Source organism: Sceloporus undulatus, chromosome 5 (genome assembly GCF_019175285.1).
Source record: "Sceloporus undulatus isolate JIND9_A2432 ecotype Alabama chromosome 5, SceUnd_v1.1, whole genome shotgun sequence".
Taxonomy (NCBI): domain Eukaryota; kingdom Metazoa; phylum Chordata; class Lepidosauria; order Squamata; family Phrynosomatidae; genus Sceloporus; species Sceloporus undulatus.
In genome coordinates this window covers 152,063,746-152,074,070 of record NC_056526.1, presented here as the reverse complement: position 1 = coordinate 152,074,070, position 10,325 = coordinate 152,063,746, and the positions used below count along the sequence as shown (strand labels likewise).

The 10,325-nt window shown below is 39.5% G+C and overlaps 1 long non-coding RNA gene across 2 annotated transcripts in view; it reads left to right on the top strand.

Annotated features, from left to right (window-relative positions):
- Positions 1–3,024: 3,024 nt before the first annotated feature.
- Positions 3,025–10,325, top strand: part of LOC121931488 — a 41,656-nt gene continuing 34,355 nt past the window's right edge. For both annotated transcript variants that reach the window (XR_006104151.1, XR_006104152.1), the window contains exons 1-2: positions 3,025–3,263; positions 8,201–8,364. This is a non-coding gene — a long non-coding RNA (uncharacterized LOC121931488). The remainder of the gene's footprint in view (positions 3,264–8,200; positions 8,365–10,325) is intronic.

Below are 10,325 nucleotides of genomic sequence, written 5' to 3'. Positions count from 1 at the left end.
TAGTTGTGTCTGACTGTAGAGGGAAATGCTCATCTCTGTTATGAAGCTGAAGAGCCAGCGTTGTCAGAGACAATCCCATAATCATGTGGCCAGCATGGCTGCATGAAATGCTATTACCTTCCCACCTAACTGGTACCTATTTATCTACTTGCACTTTTTTTTACATACTTTCAAACTGCTAAGTTGACAAAAGCTGGGACCAGTGAGGGGAGCTCATTCTGTCATGTGGCGCTTGGGTCTCAAACTGCCAACCTGCAGATCTTGCAGTTGTCAGTCAGCATCTTAACCACTGAGCCACCACCTCCAGAAAGTAAAGTATTTCATTTCTAAAATCTGAAATCTCAAATATAGCAGGTATGAAAGGTGATATAAAATATAGCCCCATGGGCACTTACTTAGAGAAACCTGCATATAGATGACCATAGAAAGATGGAGAAATAAAGTAATTTACTTGTGAAAATCCAAGCCTAAATCCAGTATTTCCTGAAACTTTTTTCCCCTCCTTCTCCCCGCTACCTTCAGCGTAGTCAAATCAGCTTGGGAAGGTTGTCCAGGGTTTCCGAGTCAAACTGCACTGGGAGAGGAAATCACACCCAACTCCATTAATGAATTCAGTTTCATCAGTGGTTGTTCTGCATTTGATCCAGGTTACAATGTGTGTTTGTCACTCACACCTTCAAAAGTTTCATGTACAGTTTTTTCTCTTTTATTATTGTAGGCAATTTCTCTTACAGGCAGGATAAATCTGTAGCAAGACAGCACATACATGAATGAATGAATGGAGATTCATTCATTTCTAGGGCCTTCTCTGGGTGTATTCTCCAAGTGAAATAAGGCTGGAGGTGACCAAAAAAAAAAGGTGTTGTGTGTTTTTTAGTACTGGTTTCTCAATTGTGAAATTCTCTTCCCAGAGAGGTCTTCCTAGTGCCTACTTCAACATCTTTCTAGCAAATGTAATTTCATTTCCCTAAGAGTATTCAATTATCCTTGCCTTTAGAGTACTTTAATTCTGAGGATTATTTTTCAATCTTTTGTTTCAGTTGTTTAGTGTTGAAGGCTCTTTTCCCCCTTCTGTGTTGTTTTAAACCATTTATAATTTAATTTATAGTGATGTTAAATTTAACTGATTTTATTTCCCCCTGTTAATTCCTAAGAGCTGCCAGATGAACTCCTGCTATATTCTGACCCTGTTGCAGTTATCCAGAATTCATTTCTGGCAGGCTTAATAGTTCTGATCTGGCTACTTTTCCAGGTCAAAATGGATTACTGTGCCAAGGTCTCAGGACAATGCCAATAAATACACAGTTCACAAACTTCATGTGTACAGAGTGTGCCATTAGACTGAGCTGCCATATAACAAAGGAGTTGTGACACTTTGGGTAAGCACCAGGTTGCTTTGGAAACATTAAAAATATAACAAGTGTCATGTTGATTCAAATCACAGGCCTACTTAGTCCAACATTTTGTTTACACAGAGGCCAATCAGTGGTCCACCGGGTCTCTGCCAGCAGGACATGAGCATAAAATTGTACACTTCATCTGCTGCTCCCAGCCAAATGTTACACAGAAGTATTATCACATGTGTATCAGTTTTTCTGCTTTCACTTATTTAATCTATGCACATATACACAGTGATTCCTTTTTTCATGATTTAGTCAGCATATATCCTGTTCATTGGCAGCCAGGTAATGACAGAACTTTCTTCACTCCACCAATAAAGTTACTCAAATCAAGCTTCCTTTATTTTCTAGAGGGTATAAGATTTGTTGAAGGCAAGAAATGCAGCAAATAGCCTTATGGGAGGTATCTCATCAGGGGAGTTGGAAAGTGCCTATTAGTATTTGTCAATAACTTCAACATGTTATTTTCCGAGCTACTAATTCAGTACACTCCACCATTTGCTGTTTGAGTCGAATGACAAAAAAAGGTTAAGCTCCTCATTCCATGATTAATTCTAACTTTTTGCATCTGCTCTGTATTTGAGCTGTTAAGAATACTGTAAATTTTTCACAACCTTGATGAGAAATGGTTTCTCAGTACATCAAGCAACTCACTACACAAGAAGTCAGCTGCTCCAAGATTTATGACATTTTGAAACTGCTTTTTTAAAAAATCATTTGCATAGCAATTTGTGCAAAATTCAATAGGATTTTGGGACACATTAATTTATCACCAATCTCCCCTCCCCCCAAAATTTTTAAATCTTCAGAAAAAAATTCTCATAATTTCATCCAGTGGGGAGACAACTCTTGAAATTCTTTATCGCTGCAAGCAAGAATGAAGGGGTGAACTCCACAAAGATTTAATTGCCTATTCTGTGTTAGAGAGCACTCACAGTTTTAAGATCAGGGTGTGTAATTTAGTGTCATACATGATGTACACAATGGATTACTGATACAACAGTACCAGAATCTGCATTTTAAAAATTTACAGCAGAAATTGGAATGGTAAGAGTTTCATAAATATCCTCAAACTTCCCAGAGCATATGTAAATGGCTATATAACAGTGTGACATTCATGTCTAATATTCCTTTGGCTGGAACCATCCATATGTTTCGAAGTCAAATAAATAAGTAAAAATGGTTCCAATGCCATAAAACAACATGGCAAATTGAGGCAGCAAACTAGATGGAAAAGACCCAAATATTTTTCTATTTACAGGAAATTGTATCCAAGGCCTCAAAAAGATGGCCCCAAATGGCTGCCATTGGGCAGCATTGGGGACAGGATGTGCACATGACACACACCTCAAATGGAGCTGGAAGCCACCAGGGTGTGGCTCTTTTCCAAGGAGAAATCCCAAAATCAGCTGTCCCGGGAAAGTGGCCAAGTATGCTGATAGCAATATCATCAGAGCTAAATAAGGTTCCAAAGTCAAAGGAAACAACAAAGGTCTGGGCAAACCGACAGTGATCAAGCAAGAGTCCAAATAGCACAAACCCGAGAGCACAACCAAAGAGACAAGTCAATGATCCAAAGTCCAGGGTTCCAGAGAGCAATGAGACAAGTAAGCAAATCAAGAGGTCCAGAGAAACACAGAAATCCAAGGAGCAAGGTTTCCAGCCAGGAAAACAAGGGAGGACTCAGGATCAATCATGCCTTTGCAGGGAAACTCAGAAAATCTCTGACATTGAGGCAGGCATTCTGCACCTGTTTAAATTCCCAAGCTGCAGGAATCCAGCTGTGCCTGATTATCTCAGCATTTCTATTAAAGCCTCCTCGTATGGCAAAGGCTCTCCCTTTCTGCTCATCGCTTGCTGAAGGTAAGTACTCTAGGTATTGCTGTTTCTTCTTCCTCATACATTCCTGCAGGCTCTGTTTCCAGAAAGTTTGGCAGCTGAGTCTCCTTGGAAGCCACAAACTAGGGCCAGGCTCAGCCTCCAGAATAAGTGGAAGTTGTGGCTGTGGCTCTGGCTCAGCCTCCTTGTCTTCACCCTGGCTGGACATGACACCAGCCCAAAAAGGAGTTGGAAACTTCACTTCTTTTCAGCAGGCTGTTTGGGGACTGTGGTGGCAGTCCCCATGGCCCCAGCGTGAAGGTTCCAAGGCAGCCCTTTGGGGCCATCTGTTTCTCCCCTGGGACACAAATATTCTTACTTTATCCCATCTGAAGAATTATTCTTAAGATAGTAACATCAATAATCTATTTAGCACACATAATAAGAACATAAGAAGAGCCCCAACAGACCAATCCAAATGTCTATAGTATGTCAAGATAGCCAGTAGTATAACAGTTTTAACACTGGACTACAACTCTGGAAATCAGTGTTTATTCACCATTCAGCCATGGAAACTCACTCACTGACCTTGAATGAGTCGCACACTCTCAGCCCCCAAAAAACATGTGTTAAGTTCTTCTTAGGGCCCTCAAATTGGTAACAAATGTGAAGCACACAACAACACCAGCAAATAATGTGTCAACCAGGATTCTTTTTTCACTAGTGACCACCTCAGTGCTTAAAACACCTCAGTTAGGATATGAAGACAATAGAGCATTTCCTCATGTTTACCCCAGCTCATGTCTTTTTACTTTGTCTCCCAGCATCTAGTATTCAAAAGAGCCATATTGCCTCTGATACTGGAGGCTGAACTTCTTGATATCTATCCATCATGATTAGAAATCAGTGGTAGTCTTGTCTGCCAGAAAACATTTTGGTAGGCAGAAGTACATCGTGTAATGTGATTTCTGGAAAAGAAGAAACAGATACTTTGGCGGGATACAGACCGCCCCTTTCCCTGATGGATTGGGGCCTGAGGTGCCACAGCGGCAGTCCCGGAGGCCCCGATCTGCTGCTTTTCCTGGCCTCAGGGAAGCAGCAAAAGGCTGCTTCCCCACGGCCTGGAAAGGGGTGTTCTTAGGGCTTCATGCCCCAAGGACACCCTAACAGCGGCAGGGAGAGAGAGAAGGGGGTCGCTTGGCCCCTCTCTCTCTGTATTGCTGGTGCGGCTGTTTAAAGGCCGCACCAGCAATATGCGTGGCGGAAGGAGCTCCAAAATGGAGCTCTTTCTGGTGCCGCTGAAAGGGTGCCAAGACATTTGGACATGACGCGGTCATTACATCAAAATGGCAGCACTCATGTACACAGGGTGCTGCCATTTTTACATACTCAGTACGTACTAGGCTTAGGGAGCATCTAAAAAGGACGCTCCTGGGCAACCCTAGCACATACTGAGTACATGCTTAATGGCCCATGTAAACAGGGCCCTTGTTATGTTCAAACTGACACACTGAACAGTCTAGAAGTAAAAATAAAGTTATGGCGAGCTCTTACCTGAAAATATTTTTAAAAGATTGAATATATAAGAAAAAATAATAATTCTGATTATATATCACATTCTTCCTTGAGATCACAAACTAATTACCTGGGTCTAGCAAGTACTTAACCTTTCTGTGACATTAAGGTGTGATGTTTCTTAAGAGTGTGTGCAACTTCATACACATAGTACAGAGTGGCCAAAGGAATAAAGTTTCCTTTCAAGCCAGTTGGGTTTTAGTCAGTTAGCACTGCATTGACAATTCTCTTAAGCAGAAAGTCCTTGATTTTTTCAACTCTTTCACTAAGACTTAGCCAGCCTCTTGACTAGAAATGCTGTGAAACCATCATCAAGGTCTTCCCTCCCTTCTCTTTTCATTTTGCATGTATCTTTGAACTACTGAACGAAGGGGATGAATCTAGATTTGTAAGGTGGGTGTTTTTTCCCCAGTTAAAACAAAGTCTTCCTGAAAACTAGTGAAATAAAATGTTGTTTGCCTATTTTGCATGTTATTTTGCAGAAGGGATAAAAACTCTACACAGACAATTCACTCCTTTGTTTTCAAGCTGTTATGTCTACAGCACTGAGAAGACTGTTTCAGAAATTGCCTTAATAGACAGATAAAATGACATGCCTCCCGAATAAATTTTAAATACAGGAAAGTAACACCACACCATCCTTTTATATATGCACTTTCAAAGTCATCTGGGCTCTCAGTCCTGAATCTACCTTAATCTTAAACGCACTTTGAGCTCTGCAGAAAGTCAAGTTTACATTGACTTTGACAGGAGCTTTCATCTTGTCAGACTCTGCTGCTTTAGTTCATATTGAGCTCCTTCAAACTACAAATGAATTCAAATTTGGCATAGTCAGAGACACTGCATTAGAAATAACAGTTTTAATTGTTATCCAAAACACACAGAAATCAAAGCCCTTGCCAATAGAGTTTTAAGATGCTTTTTAATTTAGCATGTGACAGATTTTGGCAAGCAAGGTCTAATTAATACATTTAATGAAGATTTAAATCTCACATTTTACATGCTCAGAAGACCATCATACATCATTTTGTATACATGTCTGCTTAAATGTCTTGATTATTCATAACAAATATAAGATTTATTTTTTATTGAGAAAAGAAAAATATTTATAGTAACAATTGACTAGAATTGTTTGCCTTTTAGACCATTATAAACAGTAACCAATACAATATATCTAGAAACAATTCCTCATAACTATTATGTTATCTAAATTGCTTAAAGTTACCGTCTCCCTTAGATTACCTCTTTTGCTTGATATCTATCCTTTAGCATCATTTAAAGTCTTTTCTTTAAAATCTTAGTTTAAATCATTAAGTCTTTCTTAATTCCCCAGTCCTCTTCCCAGTATTGTAATACCAGGTGTTTCAACAAATATAAGATTTATATAGAATAGAACAAGTGTTTTTCTTCTTTTTGGCATTAAGTCTTCATTGTAGAAAGCCCTGCAATTCTATGTTTTCATTTTACCTAGATAATTTCTTAAAAGAGAAAGAAAGAAAGAAAGAAAGAAAGAAAGAAAGAAAGAAAGAAAGTAGATTTATACTGACAAATTCATGAAGGGCTAGTCAAAGGTCCAATTGTCAACAGTAAAAGAATATACTCTAATTCAGCAATAAACAACTAGAAACCTTTAAGATTATCTGAATGATGAGCTTGTGAAATGTTTTAAACAGTAAGTATCTTTCTTGAAAGATCCTTTGAGAGCCAACATATGTATTTTAACATTTCAAATATGCAGCCTAGGTGTATCTTGTCATTTCTTTCTCTGAAAAAGGAGAGCAGAGGAAGAGAAAATCAGCACAGCACATAAATATTCTTCATCACGAAGAAATTAGAAGCAGCTCGTATCAAGCTCACCTTTCAAATGCAGATCCATCATTTGTGATAAATAAAAATGTCATTTCCTTTGGAAACAAATGCACAGCATTGGCTTCTGTGACTGTCATGACAAAAGCAACAGTGCACAGAGCCTTGGAGAGTTGGTTCTTGTTTTGTGTTGGTTTTTTTCTTGCTCCAGTAAACATGAAAAGCAAATGTTAAAGACATCTGTTATGTATCAAATATGTATAGCCCCACCCACCATATCTTTACTGACATGCTGTCCAAAAGCCTAAAAAGAAGGAACCCGCTGCAGAATTATTTTTCAAAACAAGAGGATGGAAAGAGCTGTTGTACTATAGCCATTATAAACATACATTAAAAATGTATGGAGAAGGATGGAGGGACACAACACAAGCATAATGGTAGCCAAGATTCCTATCCCTCTCCTTGACTCTAGGCTAAAATATAGACATGACTTATAATTCAGCTTATTCAATCATCTGATGTAGTTGTAAGAAATGCTGGGGGTGATGGGAACTGTGAAGTGTTGCTAGGTAGCACGTGAACATTGCTAGATTTGCAGACGTTCTCTGTTATCACAAAAGGGGCCTCCCAATTCAGCAGGCCAGCCCAGTTGCTGCACCAGGTGGAGCTGTGGCTTGGGGTCGGCTGCCTGGTGGATTGCAGCCCCAGCAGGCCCAGCACGGGACTGCTGGGGCTGTGATTGGCTGGCATGGTCTGGCAGGGGAGACACTTCCTATCTGGCTCCAGGACTACATATCCTGGGGACACCAGGGGAGGAAATAGCCCCTGAATGATTAGTGCCATTAATGGTGGCACCCAGGATTGGCGGTATTTCTGCTCCATCCCAGCCCCTCATTGGCTTGTGGGCCTATAAAAGGCCACGTGGCACAGTGTTCCATGCAATTCTCAGCTCAGCTCTCCCCACCCAACTGCCCTCTGTTGGGATCAGGGTGATGCTGTCACAACTTTTAGGTGGTAACATATGTCTTGTATCTGGTGGGCATGACTTCTAGGACTGCATAGCACTGAATTGGGAGTCCAAAAGGGACACTGAGGTGCTGAGAGTGGTACAATGTTGTCATTGCAGAGGCAACATTGAGTCAGCATCCCCCGGTGACAAGGGCAGAGATGCGGTCAAGCAATCAACCAGTTATCAAAGAGTGATGGACATTTCAACACATTAGCCCCTTTTGTCATCCCGAAGCTTTGCTATGACCAAGAAAATGGGATTCATCAATCAGTCAGGGACTGATGGACAACAGATTCAGACCTCATGCATTGAAGAAAACCCTACAATATTGCTTTTATATAATAATATTGTGGCCCTTTCCTTCCAATTTATTGTGATCATTCCAACTGTGGCTCCCCTCCACAACAATGTATGGCAGTCTAGACACTACAATTCAAACCCTGGATAACACTTGAAAACTCATAAGAACACTTCACTCCTGTTTTCATTCCAAATGTCCAGCATAACTTTACTGAGTACACAAGAATTTCAGTTTAAATCACAGTGTGCTCTAGAAAAGATCATCAGCAGTTTCTTTCTTTGTTATCTCAAGGATCATGTGGAAAAAAAATTCAAAAACTGCTGCTGCTCACAATTGGGATCCTTTCCAGGCACAGTTTCAAGGGTTATGTGACAACAATTGACATGTGAAAGAAGTAAAGAGATTCAACACATCTTCCTGGCCCATTCTTCTCTATTCTTTATTGTGTACTGAAAGTAAGTGAACTCTTTAAAAACTTCATTATTTGTCCTACCTTGATTGAGATATGTTTCTATTCTAGGGAGACTAGGTTCTCTGTTCCTACTCTTTTTTCTCCAGCCTCCTCTCTTTATGTCTTAAGAAACCACATACAAATAGTACACAGTTGTTTGGGATTTTTATTTCTTTATTTTTAAATTGCTATGAATGTTGAATGTAAGTTATACATAAACTTAAAAGTTTATATCAAATGTACAAAAATCTGAGTTAACCATCACAGTATGACTACAAACAGAATGTAGTAGTGAGGAGACTGAGAAAGTTTAGGAAATTGAAGATTTCAGAAGCAAAGAAGTGAATAGGAATTGTCCCTTTCACTACTAAATTCACATTCATATTCAGTGTGTAGAAAGGAGAGCAAGGCCTCATCCCAAAATAATGCACACAGATGGCCCTGCCTCACTGTTGTAACATTTGAAAATGAAGATTATGGCATTTACATGCCCTTGATACAGCACTGGCAGTTGCATGGACACACACTGTTCAATAATTTAGTAAACATTTGCCCACTAGAGAGGGCAAGGTTTAATAGATATCCACCCTTATGCATGAAAGGGGTAGTTGAACAGTCCTACAGAAATAGCAATTCTGACTTGAAAACTAAGATACTAATCTCTGCTTCATCTTCTATAAAGAACCACATATCAGAAAATAGTGATAGTGATTCCTGGCATATCTTTCAAAACTTAGAGCCCAAACAGATTGGCCAAAATAAAGCTGCTTTGGGTTACTTTAGAGGTATGCTGTTTAAATAGTGCATGCTTCCTAAGAGGCTGGAAGCTGCACCAAAGCCATGCTCCAGTCCTAAAGACTGGAGCGCAGCTATGGTGCAGCTTCTGGCCTCTTAAGATGCATGTTTCATTTAAAGAGCGTACCTCGAAAGTGACCCAAAGCAGCTTTATTTTGGCCTGTCTGTTCAGGCCCTTGGACTGTTTTCATAAGTTCTTTTGGACTTCAGCATAATGCTAAATAGAAAGCACCATTTCATTTCTAGTTTTTGTTCCACATTTTCAATAGTCCCCACTTTGTACTGAAAAATTAGTGGAGAAGGATTCTCCATACCACCAAAAAAGGAGGGAACATTTTTCAGGTATATGAAAACTAACTGATAACATCCCACCTTTTCACCCTATTATCTTGTAAATGGTGAAGCTCATAGAATTGATAAGGTTTATATCTCACTTCCTAATTTAGTTATGAAAACACCAATTTAGTCAAGAAAGCATCATGAGGGACTTCATTCACTGGAAAATCCTGAAAATGCTTTCTTGATGTTTATTGCTTGGTTATCCCCTGATTATTCCCGTGAAAATGGCTCTTTTATCACACTGTGTCTGAAAATCTTAATTGCAATTTAATAGTAATTGTATGATTTTCATGTGATAAACCCCATTTAAACTTCTAAAATTCTGTGTGATAAAGTCCATAGCTCCTGTGCATAGTAGCTGTCCCCATGTGTGTGCCAGCGTTATTTACTGCCTCATCATGTTCGCCTATATCTGGCTATCTTATACTTCTGAAACGATACAGCTGCAAATCATTTTCTTGAACTGGGAAATGTTATTCTTGCTGAAATATGTAGGGAAAAAACAAAATGCCTAGGCCTCAGTTCAAGTTTACTTGTACAAGTCCTTTACCTAAGAACTATAGGAAACAAAATTTGTGATGAGAAATAATTAATAGCAAAGGAAGAAGGACCAAGGCAAAGTCATAAAACATTGACAGACTTTTCTTAAATCATGGCAGACAGGAAAATGTGAAAGACTGATAATCCTCAGAGAACTACAAATCATATTTTCTACCTACCCACCTCAGCCTATCCATCTATATCGTTAACAGAAGAAGGATCATTTATGACATTCTGTTGCCCTTAGCAACAAGTCATCCTTGGGTATTTTCTTTCATTATAAGTCAAGAG